We start from the raw sequence: 16,277 nt of genomic DNA, 5'->3' as shown, positions 1-16,277 counted from the left end.
TTATTGGCATTTTTGTTTGTAATATCATCCCTGATTTCCGTGTCATTGTCTGCAGGAGGTCTGCTAATTTGAATGTTTTCTGTTATTGCATTTTCCTCCCTATTGGACCCTTCTTTTGTTTGCTCATGTGCTTCAATTAATTCATGTGCAGTTTGTGTATTACAGACTGTTTCTTCCTCATTCTTTGTAGCTTGTTCTACAGTTCCAAAATTTTTCTCTTTAATGTCTGTTACATCATTATCTAATTGGATTTCTTCCTCTATCTGTTCTTTAGTTTTATTTTGTGCTTTTGGAATCCCAAATTTATCTGCATGCAGTCTCCTTCCTTTTCATTTTTTCCATTTCCTTTTTCCTTTTTTCCTTTTTGATGTTGCCCCATGCACCTGGCTTCATGACTGACTTTGTTTGGCAGCACCTGAGATTACTTGCAAATAACATGGTTTTGCTCCTTGTCGTATGTACCTCTCCATGGTTTCTAAATTTGGTGCATGCAATGAATTCTTGCAATTACAATCACAACATTTTGTATTTGTTTGTGTATTATTGCTGCTATACTTTATGTTGCTTTTCCAAGACCTCTGTTTGTTATTAGCTTAGAATAATTGTGCCTTTAAATAACAGTCTGGAACCATGTAACCCACTTTTTCCACAGAGGAAACATCTGGCTACATTTCTCCTTTGATTGCTTTGTGTGTAATTTCTTGTGGGTTTGTATGATTGCAGAGTGGCTAGATTTTTTATTTCTTCAATTTCTTTATACTTACTTGAGCTATTTGCCTCCTTGAGCTTGGCTTTAAGCTCTTTTATTTTTTCATCCTTTTCCTCTAGCATTTCGTTATGACCTGAAAATATGTAAGTTGCAGTTTTTCTTAAATCTTCCAGACTTAGTGTTTCCCAATCTGGGCATTGAAGTTTAAAATACAATATAATAGGTGTGTTACTGCCTTTCAAAAATTGTCTCCTTATGTGTTGGAGATTTTGTTCAGTTAAATTTTCAAATCCAAGCACATCCTCTGCTACTTCAATCACTCTATCGAGGAACTTAGATGGATGTTCCCCACTTTCCTGTCTCAATTTCTCAAATTTTCCCCAAGTATCTGGTCTTTTTGAAAAACTTTGCATTGCTTCTAATAAGTATTCTCTGGCCTTTCTTAGGTAACATAGATTTTCATTATTTGATAACTCTAAGTCTGTTCCTTCCTCTGGCCATGATGTTAAATTTGGATTGTTTCTAGTTTCTTCAAGGAATTGTTGTTTTTCCCTTTTTGAAAATAATTCTGAGAGAAGAATTTCAGTGTCCTGGAACCTGGATCATAAAGCCTAATTGCTCTTTTAAATTCTTTTAAACATTTCATTGGTTCTGAAAACCAGGAAGGCATCCATTTTTTCAGACATTCAAGGTTAGCTGTTATAAATGGTTTATGTGTTTTAATATGAATTATGTCACTATCTGGTTGTAGGCTTGTTTAATCTCTTAGTGGCAATATTGGTATTCCACTTTCAGCCCCATCTGTATTTTCTTGCTGAACTACATTGCTGTTTTTAGGTATGTCTTTTTGTGTGTTAATACCTTTGCCACATTGTTTCTCTTCACTCAGTTGCTTCATCATTTCCTTTAATTGCATCATCTCCTCCTTTATGGCTAAAATCATCATAGCCATTTCATTATCTTTTGCTTTTTTCTCATGAATTAGATGCATACATTTTTTATGGTATAATTGGGTTACAAAGAATAATGTTCCAGCATATGTGGGAATGAATGAAATCAAGTGATACATACTTAAATATTCGACCATTGCAAAGTTTCATAGATGCTAAGCAGAAAATAAATATAAGCCGGAATTATGACAAAAAGTTGTAAAACATATAAAAGAAATAAACTCTAAGTCTGTTCCTTCCTCTGGCCATGATGTTAAATTTGGATTGTTTCTAGTTTCTTCAAGGAATTGTTGTTTTTCCCTTTTTGAAAATAATTCTGAGAGAAGAATTTCAGTGTCCTGGAACCTGGATCATAAAGCCTAATTGCTCTTTTAAATTCTTTTAAACATTTCATTGGTTCTGAAAACCAGGAAGGATGACCCATGGCAAGTAATTGTTTCTTTGACAAAATTGGACCAAAATCTTAGGGCTCAACCAAGAAGAGGCACACCACTCCAGACTGGCTGAACAAGCTCCTCTCTCCTCCAACCCCAGGAAGGAAGTCCATCCTGGCGGATTCAGCCCAAAGATTTTGGCCCAATCACTTCTGAATATCAGAAATGTTTTTGTTTGCCTTCTGTCTACTGCTAAGATTCTGAATTAGACTAAGAAGGACTGATATAGAGTAGACAGGAGTGGGAGAACCCTCCACCTACCTTGGGGCCTGGCCTCAACTGTGAAGCTGAGGAAAAAACTCCAATCCCAACTGGTTATTAAACTTTATATTATTTGAATTCGCAGTCAGATAAGTGGACTATTTATTCTGGGCATAGAGGAAACTGAGAATCAGTTCAGTCATTCTAGGACAAACAGTCCTTATCCAACTCCTGCTGCTTCCTCTCAGCAGGGGCTTCTCTCTCCTTTGCCTCACCAAGCAATATTCCCTCTTTCCCTTCAACTTCTCCATACCCTGCTACAAATCTCCCATTATCCCCCATTTTTCCAATCCTCCATTTCCTTTCCCAATAAATATTACACTAGCAATTATTGGTTTTGTTCTTTTTTTCCTCTTATCCTCAAATTGTTGTAATGTTTAGGTTGATTATGTTTTCATGATCCTTTTTGGGGAAACTTCTTTCCCCAATAATCAAATAGTGATATGTAAAAATGGAGATTTGAACCCTGAACTTCAATCCCCAGAAGTCCTTGCTCTAGTTCCTAGGATGCCCTCTAATCTCACCTGAGTTCCCACTTGCATGGGATAAATATTTCTATTTAAACTGGCTGTAAGCCTACTGGCTCTCTTTTCCTACTTCTGCGTCAGAGCACATGTGACTCTCTACCTAGCAGGCAAGATGTGAGTGGCTGTGAATGGGCTCTCTGGGCCTAGACACATGCTTTCTTATTTTGTATTTTCTTTAATTCTTGATCTTTAATAAACCTCTAAGAAACATAATACTTCTAGCAGAGAAACCAAATTTTATCTGCTACAGTTCCATATTGATTTTCTATGCCAAATCTTCTGAAGTGCATTTAGATGAAAGAAATATAATCTATTGAATCAATACAATTTCTTATTAAAATAAGCATTGTGGATAAGAAGTGTGTAAAAAGGAATTCAGTGATTTTAAAGAGTTATATGTAATGGAAGCATGGCCTAATCAAACTATTCTAGAAAAAAAATAGGACTAGTGAGATCCAGAGTGGTATTATAGGAGAAAGAGTCTTATATTTAGTGTCAGGGAATCTGAATTGATATATTGATCCTATCTATGTAATCTGGACAAAGATCTGCTATGTGACTTGCTCTTGGCTTCAATTTTCTTACCGGTAAAATGAGGTGGAAAGAGTAAACATTCTTTCTAGCTCCTGTTATATACAATTCTAGTGATTTTTCCTCTTAATATGACTTGTGAAAACAACAACATTTTAAAAATAATTCCTTATTTTTTTGTTCTTCTTTATTTCTATAACTGAAGTTCAAAATGAGATTCTGATTGGTGTGTCAATTAATAATCACTGAATGAAAATCCTACATCAGTCATGATTTCTTATTAAAATAGAAGTAGGTTTTTACATAAAATTTAATATGTTAAATCCTAAGAATAGATTTTGATTGAGGTTTTCCTCTTTACATCTAAAATGTAAATCAAAATACTCAAGTATTTGATTTTTTAAGATTTGAATCAAAATTAGGTGAAAATTCTACAAAAAAATAATAAATTCTAAAACTTTAGATACCAGTTGTTTTATTTTCTTATTATAATGATGAGAATTTTCAGTTATGAAATACTGTATTACAAATGTCATTTTTATAAGACTAAATTTGTCAAATGAAAATAAAGAATTCCTTTACTAGGTGAATAGTACACTTGATACTCTGATAGATATTGCTCTTAAAAAGCTGCTTGTCAGTTTTTCAGGCCATGTTTAAAATTAATCTAATAGGTTTTTTTTTTAATTTCCAAGTGAAAGGACTATTTATTTCTCTCTGTCTTGATTTCAAAATGAATTCAAGGGATTAAAATATTGTGATTTAAAATGAAGAAAATTTCCTCTTACATTCTAAAGAAGAAAAATAATTTTTTTTTCAGAATCTTTCTCTCTTATGATATACTGATGCTACTAAAGTACATCAAAGTGTTGCTTCTACTTAAGACCCAACAGTGTGGGAAAGTATAACATTTATTTGAAGGGCATTTCACCTTTCTAAAGAATGGGCTTAAAGCAACACTATGATATGGCATCTTAGTGCTTCTGATGAGAGTATTATCCCCATGGAGTTCATTCAAAGGGCTTTTCTGATACTCCAAACTATATATCATCCTGTCGTGTGTCATGCAGAGCTGATTCAGCATGGAACTTTAAAGAGTTACTTCAAAGCATGTATTTAATTGGCCCTTAGTGAACAGTGATGGCTCGCTCCTAAGTGTACTTTTCATGACTGATCATTGTCATTGCTGTACAGAGCAACTAAAAGAAAATAATTTAATAGAGTGAAAGAAAATTTAAAAAAACAGGTTTCTCTGTTGATTTAAAATTTCTATTTGGGATTTGGTATATATCATGTTTAAATTACATGTATATGAAGCCCCTAATGGAGTTCATTTTAAAAAAGTCTACAATGGTTCACTGGTTATCATTCATTCCTGGAACTCACTTCTCATCTTTGCCTTCTGACTTCCTTGGTTTCCTTCAAGGCTCAGTTAAAGTTACACCTTGGTCAAGAAGACTTTCTCAATATTCCTTAACATAGAACCTTACCTCTGAGATTATCTGCAATGCAAATATCGTCTATAGATCTTGTTTATATATTGATGTTTACATATTATCACTTCTACTAGATTTTCAGATCTGTGAAAGTTATATTTTCCCTATGTATACCTATTACTTAGAAAAATGGCAAGTAAATTTTTGTTGTTCAGCCATTTTTCATTTGAGTTCAATTTTTCACGACCTTTTTGGGGATTTTTTGGGCATAGATACCAGAGTAGTTTGCCAATTACTTCTCGAGATCATTTTACAAATGAGCAAAATGAAGCAAATAGGTTTAAATGATTTTCCTAGAGTCACATAGCTATTAACTATTTCAGGCCAGATTTGAACTAAGATATATGAATTTTCCTGATGCCAGGCCCAGCATTAGATGCCCATATGGTACATGGTTGACACTTAATAATTGCTTGTTGACTTGTTTCGATTTATCCATAGACATTAAAATAGTATCTTACTGATAATTGAGGTGTGCTAATTTCATTTATTTTACTACTTATGTTGGCATAGTTTTGTGGTATATATTGACTAGATCTGGCATGTGGTAGAAGAGATTAATGTAAAATAAGAATGATTAGGAGGCAGGTGAATCATACACCATTTTGGAACTATGTAATAACTTGGGAATAGGTACATATGAAAGAATTCCTGAGTTAGAATATCTAAGTGAATACATTAACTTTTAAGATGGGCCAAGGAACACTCTTCTAGAGTAAAGGGAATAAATAAGAAAGTATCAAAGGAAGGAAAGAGTTGGGTCAAAGAATAAATTAATATGAAGGAAACAGGAATAGTAAAGAATAAATAAGTTCCTCGTTGGGCAAGTCAAAGAATTTTATTGCTGAATAAAAGAAAAAGAAGTCTGAAATAGGTGATGATTGACAATGGGAAGAGATAATGTGTCTTGAAAACTAGATAAAAACAATATTGAACCAATTTTTAAACATTTTAACCAATATAGTATCTTGCATTTATGACATTTATAAAATATTATCTTTACAATGATACTATTAAGAAAGAAATTCAAGTATAATGATTGGAAAGGGACTTCCAGGCTAATATGGCCAAAGAATAGTAGCAAGGGGCTCTTTTCCCTCACCATGGAACAATGGGGAAAACCTCAAAAAGACAAGGAAGAGAATCAGACTATCTAAGGGGTTCTACCATAGAGCACTAACTCTAAGGTAGACAGGGTTTGGGCATTTCCAAACATTAAGGGGATAAAAATACTCATATGAAAACATGAGCTGATCACCCCTCCCCTACTACATCTACCACACCAGATTCAGTGTAAGAACACCAGATTCAGAGGAAGAGCAATCTCTAGGTTGTTGGGGGGTGTGCTGGTGGAGGACACAACAAACATACCCTGAGAGCAGTGAGACTTAGGACCCCAGAAGGCTTAGAAAAACAGGGTTTGGGCACAGAGACAGGGAAGAGAGGGACTGACAACAGTAGATACTATGGAAATTAAAAATAGCCTCAGGGCAAAACTGCTGAAGCTCAATACACTCATAGAGAGAGAGCAGCCTACCCTCCTCACTCAGACTTCTGTCTGGGAAGGGAAGAGAAATTTTACATAGAAATGGCCAGCAATGTTAAAGAAATACAAGCTAAACCCCCATGCCCCCTAAAAAAAGAAAAAAAAGGCTTTGACTCTGCATAATTTCTACTTAGAGAAACAAAAAACTATAGAGGAAAGAGCAGAGAAAGACAAAGAAGCAAACACATCCAAACTTTCAAAAAAATGGAAACTAGTCACAGTCTCTCCAAGAAATCAAGGTGGAATTTGAGAACCAGTTGAAAAGATAGGAGAAACTTGGTAAGAAAAGTCAGAAATAGATTAAAAAGAAAATAACAGTTTTAAAGACAGAATCTCATCCAGAAATCAAATGAAATTATGAACAAATTGAAGATTAGAAATGACCTGCTAGAAGCCATGAAAAGCAGGATAGACCAAACAAAATAGGAAAATCAAAAGATCATAGCAGAAAGACCAGTTTTTAAAGAGTATAACTGGGCAAGTTAGAAGCTAATGATCTCACAAGACAGCAAGAATTAGTAAAGCAAACTCAAAAGACTGACAAAATAGAAGGAAACATGACATATCTCATTGAAAAGATGGTAGACTCAGAAAACAGGTCTAGAAGAGAGAATATGAGAATCATAAGTCTACCTAAAAACACAGAAATGAAAACTTAACATCTTACTACAAGAAATTATCCAAGAAAACTACCCTAATATTCTTCAAAAAGAGGGGGAAATAGATATTGAAAGAACACATAGATCACCCTCTACACTAAATCAGCAAAAGACAACCCCCAGAAATGTAATTGCCAAATTCAAGAGCTTCTAAGCTAAGGAGAAAATATACTGCAAGAAGAAAGAAAGAGACAATTCAGATATCAAGGAACACCAATCAAGATTACATAGAATCTGATAGCCTTTACTCTAAAGGACCAAAAGGCTTGGAATATGATATTCAGAAAGGCAAGAAAACTGGGTCTACAACCAAAGATAACCTACCCATCAAAACTGACTATATACTCCCAGGGGGAAAGTATGGGTTTTTTTTTAACAAATGGAAAATTTGATATTCAAATATAAAATTCAAGAGAAACATGAAAAAGTAAACAAGAAAGAGGGAGAAAAATTTTTAAAGGCTTCAGTAAGGTCAAATTCTTTATATTCCTATATGAAAAAAAATTACTTGTAACTCTCAAATATGTATTCACTGTCATAGTAGTTAGAAGAATTATCCATAGGTAGAAGTTGGGGTACTAAGTGATTTAAGATAATATATAAAATAAAAAAGAAGCAATGGGGGATAGAATATGGCACCTAAAGAAACTAGAAAGAATAAGAAAAATAGGATAAATTTTACCACATAAAGAGGCACATGGAAAGGGGAGAGGAAGAATACAATTATAAGAGGGAGAGGGAGAGAGTGCTAATATGTAATACTTAAACCTTACTTTCAGTGGAATAAACTCTGAGAGATAAGAGCACCTCAATCTATTAGGCAATCAAATTCTAGCTTACCCTACAAGGAAGTTGAGAGGAAGCAACCAAAGGGGGGGGGGTGGGCTGGAGAATATCAAAAGGGAGAGAAAGAGAGGAGGGAGGGAATTTAATAGACCATAAATGAAAATAAGAGGGTAACAAGAAGGGGGGGGGGAGTTGTGAAGGAAAGTAAAATAAGGGTAGGGTTTAGGGGTACTGAATAAAAGCAAAACACTGGTATAAAAGGAAATAGTGAAAGAAGGAGGGGCAGGACTAGGAGAGGAATTCAAAATTATGGGGAATACACAGGTGGTAATTATAACTCTGAATGTGAATGGGAATAACTCATCTATAAAATGGAAGCAAATAGCAAAGTGAATTAGACACCAAAAATTCTACCATATGCTGTCTACAAGAAACGCACATGAGGAAGGTAGACATGCACAGGGTCAAGGTAAAAGGCTGGAGAAAAATCTATTGGGCATCAATGAGAAAAAGAAGGTAGGAGTCTCAATCATGATATCTGACAAGATCAAAGTACAAATAAATCTTGTGAAAAGAGATAGGGAAGGTAATTATATCCTGACAAAAGGCAGTACAGAACAATGAGGCGATATCAGTACTCAACATGTATGCACCAAATGTTATAGCATTCAATTAAAAATAACAGCTTAGATTTGTACAATAAAAGATAGGCTTCTACCCAAGTCCAAAAGCAATTGTAACCACTTTGACACTTTCCAGTGGGACCCCTTCCCTTGTTCTTGTATAAAACCTTGATTTTGTTTTTTTGTTTCTCTGATGCTGGCTGATTGTTCAGAATCTCCAGCACCAACATGCTTCTCATAGCTCTCTTTTCTAAGGTGCCTCTCCAGCCCCTCAGAAATTATTGCACAGGTGATTTCCAAGTACAAAACCCCTCTTCCCAACACATCCAAAAGGCAGTCCCACATGAGTAGGAAAGAGCAAATCCACCTCCTCTGCCTTTATGTTCCTGTGGTGAAGGGAGTTCCCAAGACAAGCCTGTTATCTAATCTGATCTTCCTAACTTCAGGCATGATTAACTCCATTTTACAAATTAAGAAACAGAGGCTCAGACAGGTCAGCTCACATCTATTGATGAATAGGAAACAGATCAGGGGGGCAGTGAGTTGGTTCAGTGTAAAAATTAAATTTAAAATACAATAACATGAATTGAAAACCAGTCCTGCAGTTGGTAGATTCCAGGACTAAATCTGACCTCAAATAATTCCCAGGTATGTGACCCTGAGAAAGTCACCCAAAACAAATGCCTTCCCCTTACTGCTCTTCTGCCTTGGAACTGACTTTTAATATTGATTCTAAGATGGAAGGTTAGAGTTATTATTTTTTGGTGTTTTTAAACAAGTAGTAAATAGCACTAAAAACAGCTGATTGTATTTGTAGACTGGGTAAACGAGAGGAGGGTGGTACCATTGGGAATTACAGTTAAGTTGGGAAGCTTTGAGTGAGACTGAATGAATTCTGTTTTGGATTTGTTGAGAGTGAGATGTCGAAAAGAAATAATGGAACTCAGATGGGAGGGTAGGTCTGGCTAAAGAAAGATGTCTGAATCAATCACTAGACATTGTAACTGATCCCACAGGACCTACTAAGGTCCCCAGGTAAGTATGTCTAGGAGAAGAAGAGAAGAGGCACCTGCAAGACATCTGTAAGTAGTAGGTTCATCCTGGATAAAGAATCAGGAAAGAATAGTCCATAGCAATTGGACAGAGGGCAAGGGAACCAGGGTGATGAAAGCCCAGGAAAGAGAGGCAACCCTGGAAGTCTTCATCTTGATAAGCAGGCTCTTCTCCCTTTCCTTCTTTGCCTGTGTATGCACAAGATGGTGGAGGCCAGTCTGAAAACACCTACAGCTCATCAGGCAGATTCTCCCCTGAATTCGGGCCTACTTGTGGGAGTGAGAGATTGCTTTCTAGGGATCTGAACCCCCAGATCTCCCCAGGGCTCTTGGTACTGTTGGGAACAGTTGTATCTGCTCACATTCCCATCAAGAAAGATTTAAAAGTCCATCACTCTTTTGAGGCCATTCCATTGTCCTTATCTCTTATCGGTGACTCTGACACTCCACTGTTCATGGAGCCTGAAAGCTATTTGGATCTGAACAAGTACTGTGTCTGCCTTCTCATAGTGCCCCAGATAGGAAAATTCAGACATCTGCTCTTATGATACTCATGCAATGTGTGTCATTTCTGATAAAATTCCTCATTTAAAACACCATTTCTAGATTATTATTCCCTGAGATGGCGGACGAAGGTGCTGGGCTAATGACCCTGTCTCTGCAGGGTTTATGAAGAAAAATAAGTTGTTTGGGGTTGTATGGGACTCTGGAAAAAAGGAACAGACAAGAAAGTTTGAGGACTTGGCTTTGAATCTCAGCCTTGTTACTCAATCAGTGAGTCCCTGAGCAAAAATTAAGCCCTTACCAATTGCTGGATGCTGGAGATGAAAAGAAAGGTCCTGTCCATTACTATGTGGCCTTGTGCAAGTCCTTTTTTTCACTGGGCCTATTTTCCTCTCTTTGAAAATTAGAGTATTGGACAAGAAGTCTCTTGAAGGCCCCTATTAGCTCTAAGATCTTTGATAAACTTGAAATGACATTGGTTAAAGTTTTATTTTTGTTATTTCCCATTCAATATTTTCTGGCATAGAGTAAAAAAGATTTGTAAGGTCATGAAGAACAAGTTGTCATTTTGATAGTTTCCATTAAAGTCCATAAATGCTATAATAAACACAATCTCGCTCTCAAGTTCTGGAGAAGCTGACCCAAACTCCTAGCTCCCAAACTCTGAGGAAAGAGTTAAGCTATTATCTTATCCAGAGAGTCATCCTGTCCATGGTTCTCTTGGCTTCATTGTCAGAATGCCTCTCTACTCTGGTGGAGATGCTTTTCCAATTCAACGTGGTAAAATGGGTAGAAGATCTCTTTATTGCCTGCACAAAAACCACATCTTCCTTATTGTGAAACAAATTCCTTTTCATGTTCCTCTTGATTTTTGTGTTTGAATATCAAACTTTCCCCTTAGTTCTGGTCTTTTCTTTACAAATACTTGGAAATCTTCTATTTTGTTGAATACCCATACTTTACCCTGGAAGTATAGTAACTTTTGATGGGTAGATGGTCTTTACTTGAAGACCCAATTCTCTTGCCTTTATGAATATCATATTCCAAGTCTTGTAGTCCTTTAGTGTGGAAGCTGCCAGATCTTGTGTAATCCTGATTAGTGCCCTTGATATCTGGATTGTCTCTTTTTGGCTTCTTGTAAAATTTTCTCTTTAGCTTTGAAGCTCTTGAATTTGGCAATTACATTCCTAGGGGTTATCTTTCGAAGATTTAGTGTAGAGGGTGTTCTATGAACCCTCTCAATGTCTATTTTTCCTCCTTGTTCAAGAACATCAGGGTAGTTTTCTTGGATAATTTCTTGTAGTATTAGGTCAAGATTTCTGTTTATTTCTGAGTTTTCAGGTAAAACAATGATTCTTAAATTGTCTCTTGGTGATTTGTTTTCCTAATCTGTCATCTTGTCAGTGAGGTATTTTCTGTTTTCTTCTATTTAATCAGTCTTTTGACTTTGCTTTATTAATTCTTGCTGTTTTGAAAAATTGTTGGCTTCCAATTGCCTAATTCTGGTCCTTAAAGACTGGTTTTCCTCTTCAGTTTGGACTATCCTTCTTTTTGTGGCTTCCAGCCATTTCTCTAATTTGGTGTTCTTGTCCTTTAAACTGTTATTTTCTTTTTGGACTTTTTGCCAGGTTTCTTTCCAGAAGGCTTCCATCTTTTTGATAAGTTCTAATTTAAATTCTTCAAGAGCTTGTGGCCAATTTCCATTTTTTGGAAGGTTTTGGTACATTTATTTGTATTACCTCTTCTGATATTTCCTCTGTAGTCTGGATTTTTACTCCATAAAAATTATCCAGGGTCAACTCCTTCTTCTTGTTTTTCTTGGTGTTGGGAAATTGTTGTTCATGGGCACAGTTTGCCATCAGTATGGTGATTTTTCCTTCCCTTTCCAGTCAGAAATCTGAGTGAGGAGGGCAGACTTTCTACATATATAGCTATGGAGCAAGGTTTTTGCCTTAGTCCACCTCTTGACTCTCTTCAGCTTCTACTTTTTGCTGCCCTTCTCTTTGCAATCTTCCTGTGGGCACTGTAAACCTTAAAATTTCTTAGAATTGTGAATGTTGGAAATTTCACCATTGGAAGGTTTCATGCTTGTAAGGAATTTCCTACTGATAGTGGGAACTCTATTGGAATGTGAACCCCATTGGCATGGGAGGTTCCTCCTCCTCCCTTCTTAAGATTACTTTAGGACAGAAACCTTTTGCTGAACAATGGAAAGGGCTTTGACCTATGCTTAAACATAAAACAGGAAGTTTTTGAGTCATGATTGATTTTAGAATTGATACAATAGGGATACTTGGAACGACAGAACCAGGTCTTGGAACTTCCAATCTCCACCCTGCTCAGGGTAACAGGATTTAGGAAGGGCTGCAGCAAAGGATCAAGATTTAATTATTTGAGAATATGACCTTCAACAGACATGTGCAAAGCCACAGACCTCTGGGCGGTCCTGGGTTAAGCTAGAGCCACCATTGGCACAGGGAAGACATGGACAGTGATTGGTAGATGTGAGAACTGAGGGGAGGGAACTTGGATGGTTTCCTTAAAGATAGCGGGTCTGAGGACTAAGGGGTTTTTTTTTTTTTGGAGAGGTTTTGCTCTGAGAGGTTGTGCTCTGAGAAGCTTGCTCTGAAGGAAGCTGGAGGTGGAGGCCCCTGAGACTGTTTCTCCATTTTGGTCATGTGAGTGATAGGGACTGATCTCTTTTCTTTGCCTCAGCTATCTAAGGGCTTGGGCCTTTTGGCCCAGCCTAAACAGAGGGGGTATTTAAGCCCTATTCCCTTCTCTCTCTGTCTCTCTCTGTCTCTCTCTCTCTCTTTCTCTCTCTCTCTCTCTCTCTCTCTCTCTCTCTCTCTCTCTAATACTTTTCTTCCTCCTGTTTGAAATTAAACTCCATAAAAGGTTGACTGCTGACTTGAGTTTTCATTAAGGAATTACATAGCTGAATTCCTTGGCGACCTTAAATTAATATATATCAGTCTTTTAAGTGATTTCCTTGTCACAGCACCCAAGAAGGTCTGTGCTCTTCAGTCTACTGGGGCCTCAGGTCTAGCTGCTCTCAAGGGTATGTATTTGGTGATCTTAGTCAGCTTCCAAGGACCTAAAGGTGCCTCTAACTCACTCACTGATTCTAGCTCTCAGTGGCTCTGACTCTAGCTCCTTGGTTGGGATGGGGGAGGGTTGATCACCTCCCATTTTGGTGGAAGCTTTTTTATCCCCTTATACTGTAGAAATGCCCCAATCCCCCATACCTTCAATTTTGTGCCCTATTATAAATTCCTTTCATTCATATGAATTTGTTTTGGGGGGCCTTTAGAGGTGGTCTATATCAGTAGGTGGTAAGGATAGGAAGATTCTTGAGTCTAGACTGCCACCATGTTTACTCAGAAGTCCAAAGCATTCAATTTTTTAAAGGAGAAACTATTGAATCTTTAGGAAAAAATAGATAATAAAACTATACTAGTGGGGGACCTGAAGTTTCCTCTATTAGATCTAGATGAATCAAACCAAAATCAAGAAAGAGATAGGAGATGTGAATGAAATCTTAGAAAAATTAAAGTTAATAGATATATGTAGAAAAATAAAAAGTGACTAATAAGAATACACCTTATTTTCAGCAGCACATGGAACATTCACAAAGACTGACCATTTACTAGGACATAAAAACATGGTAAACAAATGCAAAAAAGTAGAAATAATAAATGGAAACTTTTCAGGCCATAATGCAATAAAAATAATAAGTAGCAAGGGTACATGAAGAAGAAAACAAAAAATTAATTGGAAATTAAATAATATGATTCTCCAAAATTAAAGAAAAAATCATAGAAACAATTAATAATTTCATTGAAGAGAATGACAATGATGAGACATCATTCCAAAGTCATTGGGATGTAGCCAAAGCAGTGCTCAGGGGAAATTAATATATTTGAATAAATATATTAAGAAATTAGGGAGGGAAGCGGTTAATGAATTGGGAATGCAAATTAAAAAAAATAGAAAGAAAACAAATTAAAAATCTCCAGATAAAAGCTAAATCAGAAATCCTAAAAATTAAAGGAGAAATTGATAAAATTGAAAATAAAAAGCTATTGAATTAATTAAAAAGACTAGAAGCTGGTACTTTGAAGAAACACATAAAATAGATAAAATACAGATTAACCTAAGAAAAAAAGAAAGAATGAAACCAAATTAACAGTATCAAAGATGAAAAGGGAGACTCCACTCTAATTAGGTTTATTCATTATGATCAGGTGTGATTTATACCAAGAATTCATGGAATTCAATATTAGGAAAACCATCCACATAATTGACAATATCGACAAGCAAACCAACAAAAATCACACGATTGTCTCAATAGATTTATAAAAATCCTTTGACAAAATACAACACTCATTCCTATTGAAAATACTAAAAAGTATAGGAATAGAAGGGCCTTTCCTAAAAGTAATGTTTTTAAAACGATCAATAAGCATCATCTGCAATGGGGATAATTTTGGATTCTTCCCAATAAAATCAGGAGTGAAACAGAGGTGCCAATCATCACCTCTTTTATTTAACATGGTACTAGAAACATTAGATTTTTCTAATTAATTAGAAAAAAAGAAATTGAAGGTTTTAAAATATTAAATGAGGAGTCGAAACTCTCATTTTTTGTATATTATATGGTGGTCTACTTAAAGAATCCTAGAGAATCAACTAAAAAGCTAGTGGAAATAATCAACACCTTTAGCAGAGTTTCAGGATACAAAAGAACCCACATAAATCTTCAGCACTTCTAAATATTACCAATAAATCTTAGCAGCAAGAGTTAGAAAGAGAAATTCCACTTAAAATCACACAAGACGATATATAACTCCTAGGAATCAATCTGACAATATTAACATAGGAATTATTAGAACACAACTACAAAGCCCTTTCAACAAAATTAAAATTAGATTTAAACAGTTGGAAAATATTAATTGCTCATGAGTACGATGAGCTAACACAATAAAATGACAACCCTACACAAATTAATTGACCTATTTAGTACCATACCTATCAAACAACCAAGAAACTTTTTTACTGAATTAGAAAAAAAAAACATAATGAAGTACATTTAGAAGAACAAATAGCATAAATATTAAGGGAAATAACAAAAAGCAATTGAAGGAAGGTGGCCTAGCAAGACCTAGACCTTAAACTGTACTATAAAATAGTGGTCATCCAAACAATATGGTACTGAAAGAGACAGAACGGAGGATCAATGGAACAGACTTGGGATAAGTAACCTTAGCAAGACAGTGGATGATAAAAGAAAAAAATTCCAGCTTTTGGAACAAAAATCCAGTATTTGAAAAAACTGCTGTGAAAATTGGAAAACAGTATGGGGGATATTAGGTTTAGATCAACATCTTACTCCGTAAATCAAGATAAACTCAGAAGGGGTAAATATTTTGAATATAAAGAAGGAAATTATAAGTTAAAAATTAGGTTAACATATAATAGTATACTTATTAGATCTTTGGGAAAGGAAAACTTTCAAGACCAATCAAGAGTTAGAAAAAATTATAAAATGTAAAATAAATAATTTTGATTACATTAAATTTAAAAGTTTTTCTACAAACAAAACCAATGCAACCAAAATTAGAAGGGAAGCAACAAAATGTAGAAAAAATATTATAACAAAAACTCTGACAAAGGTCTAATTATTCAGATATAAGGAGCTAAATATATTGTACAAAAAGTCAAGCCATTCCCCAATGATAAATGAGCAAGGGGCATGAATAAGCAATTTTCAGATAAAGAAATAAAAACTACCAATAAGCACATGAAAAATATTCTAAATCTCTTGTAATTAGAGAAAAGCAAATCAAAACAACTCTGAGGTACTACCTCACACCTAGCAGATTGGCTAACATAACTTCAAAAGAAAGTAATAAATTTTGGATGGGAGGTGGCAAAATTGGGACAATAATGCATTTCTGGTGGAGTTGTGAATTGATCCTACCATTCTGGATGTCAATTTGGAACTATGCCCAAAGGGTGCTAAAAGACTGCCTTCCCTTTGATTTATCTATACCACTGCTGGGTTTATACTCCAAAGAGATCAAAAGGAAAAAGGCTTGTACAAAAATATTTATACCTTCATTCTTTGTGGTGGCAAAAATCTGGAAAATGAGGGGATGCACTTCAATTGGGGAATGGCTGAACAAATTGCTGTATC

This window comes from Monodelphis domestica, chromosome 3 (assembly GCF_027887165.1).
Source record: "Monodelphis domestica isolate mMonDom1 chromosome 3, mMonDom1.pri, whole genome shotgun sequence".
NCBI classification, from domain to species: domain Eukaryota; kingdom Metazoa; phylum Chordata; class Mammalia; order Didelphimorphia; family Didelphidae; genus Monodelphis; species Monodelphis domestica.
Note: the sequence above shows the minus strand (reverse complement) of the source record.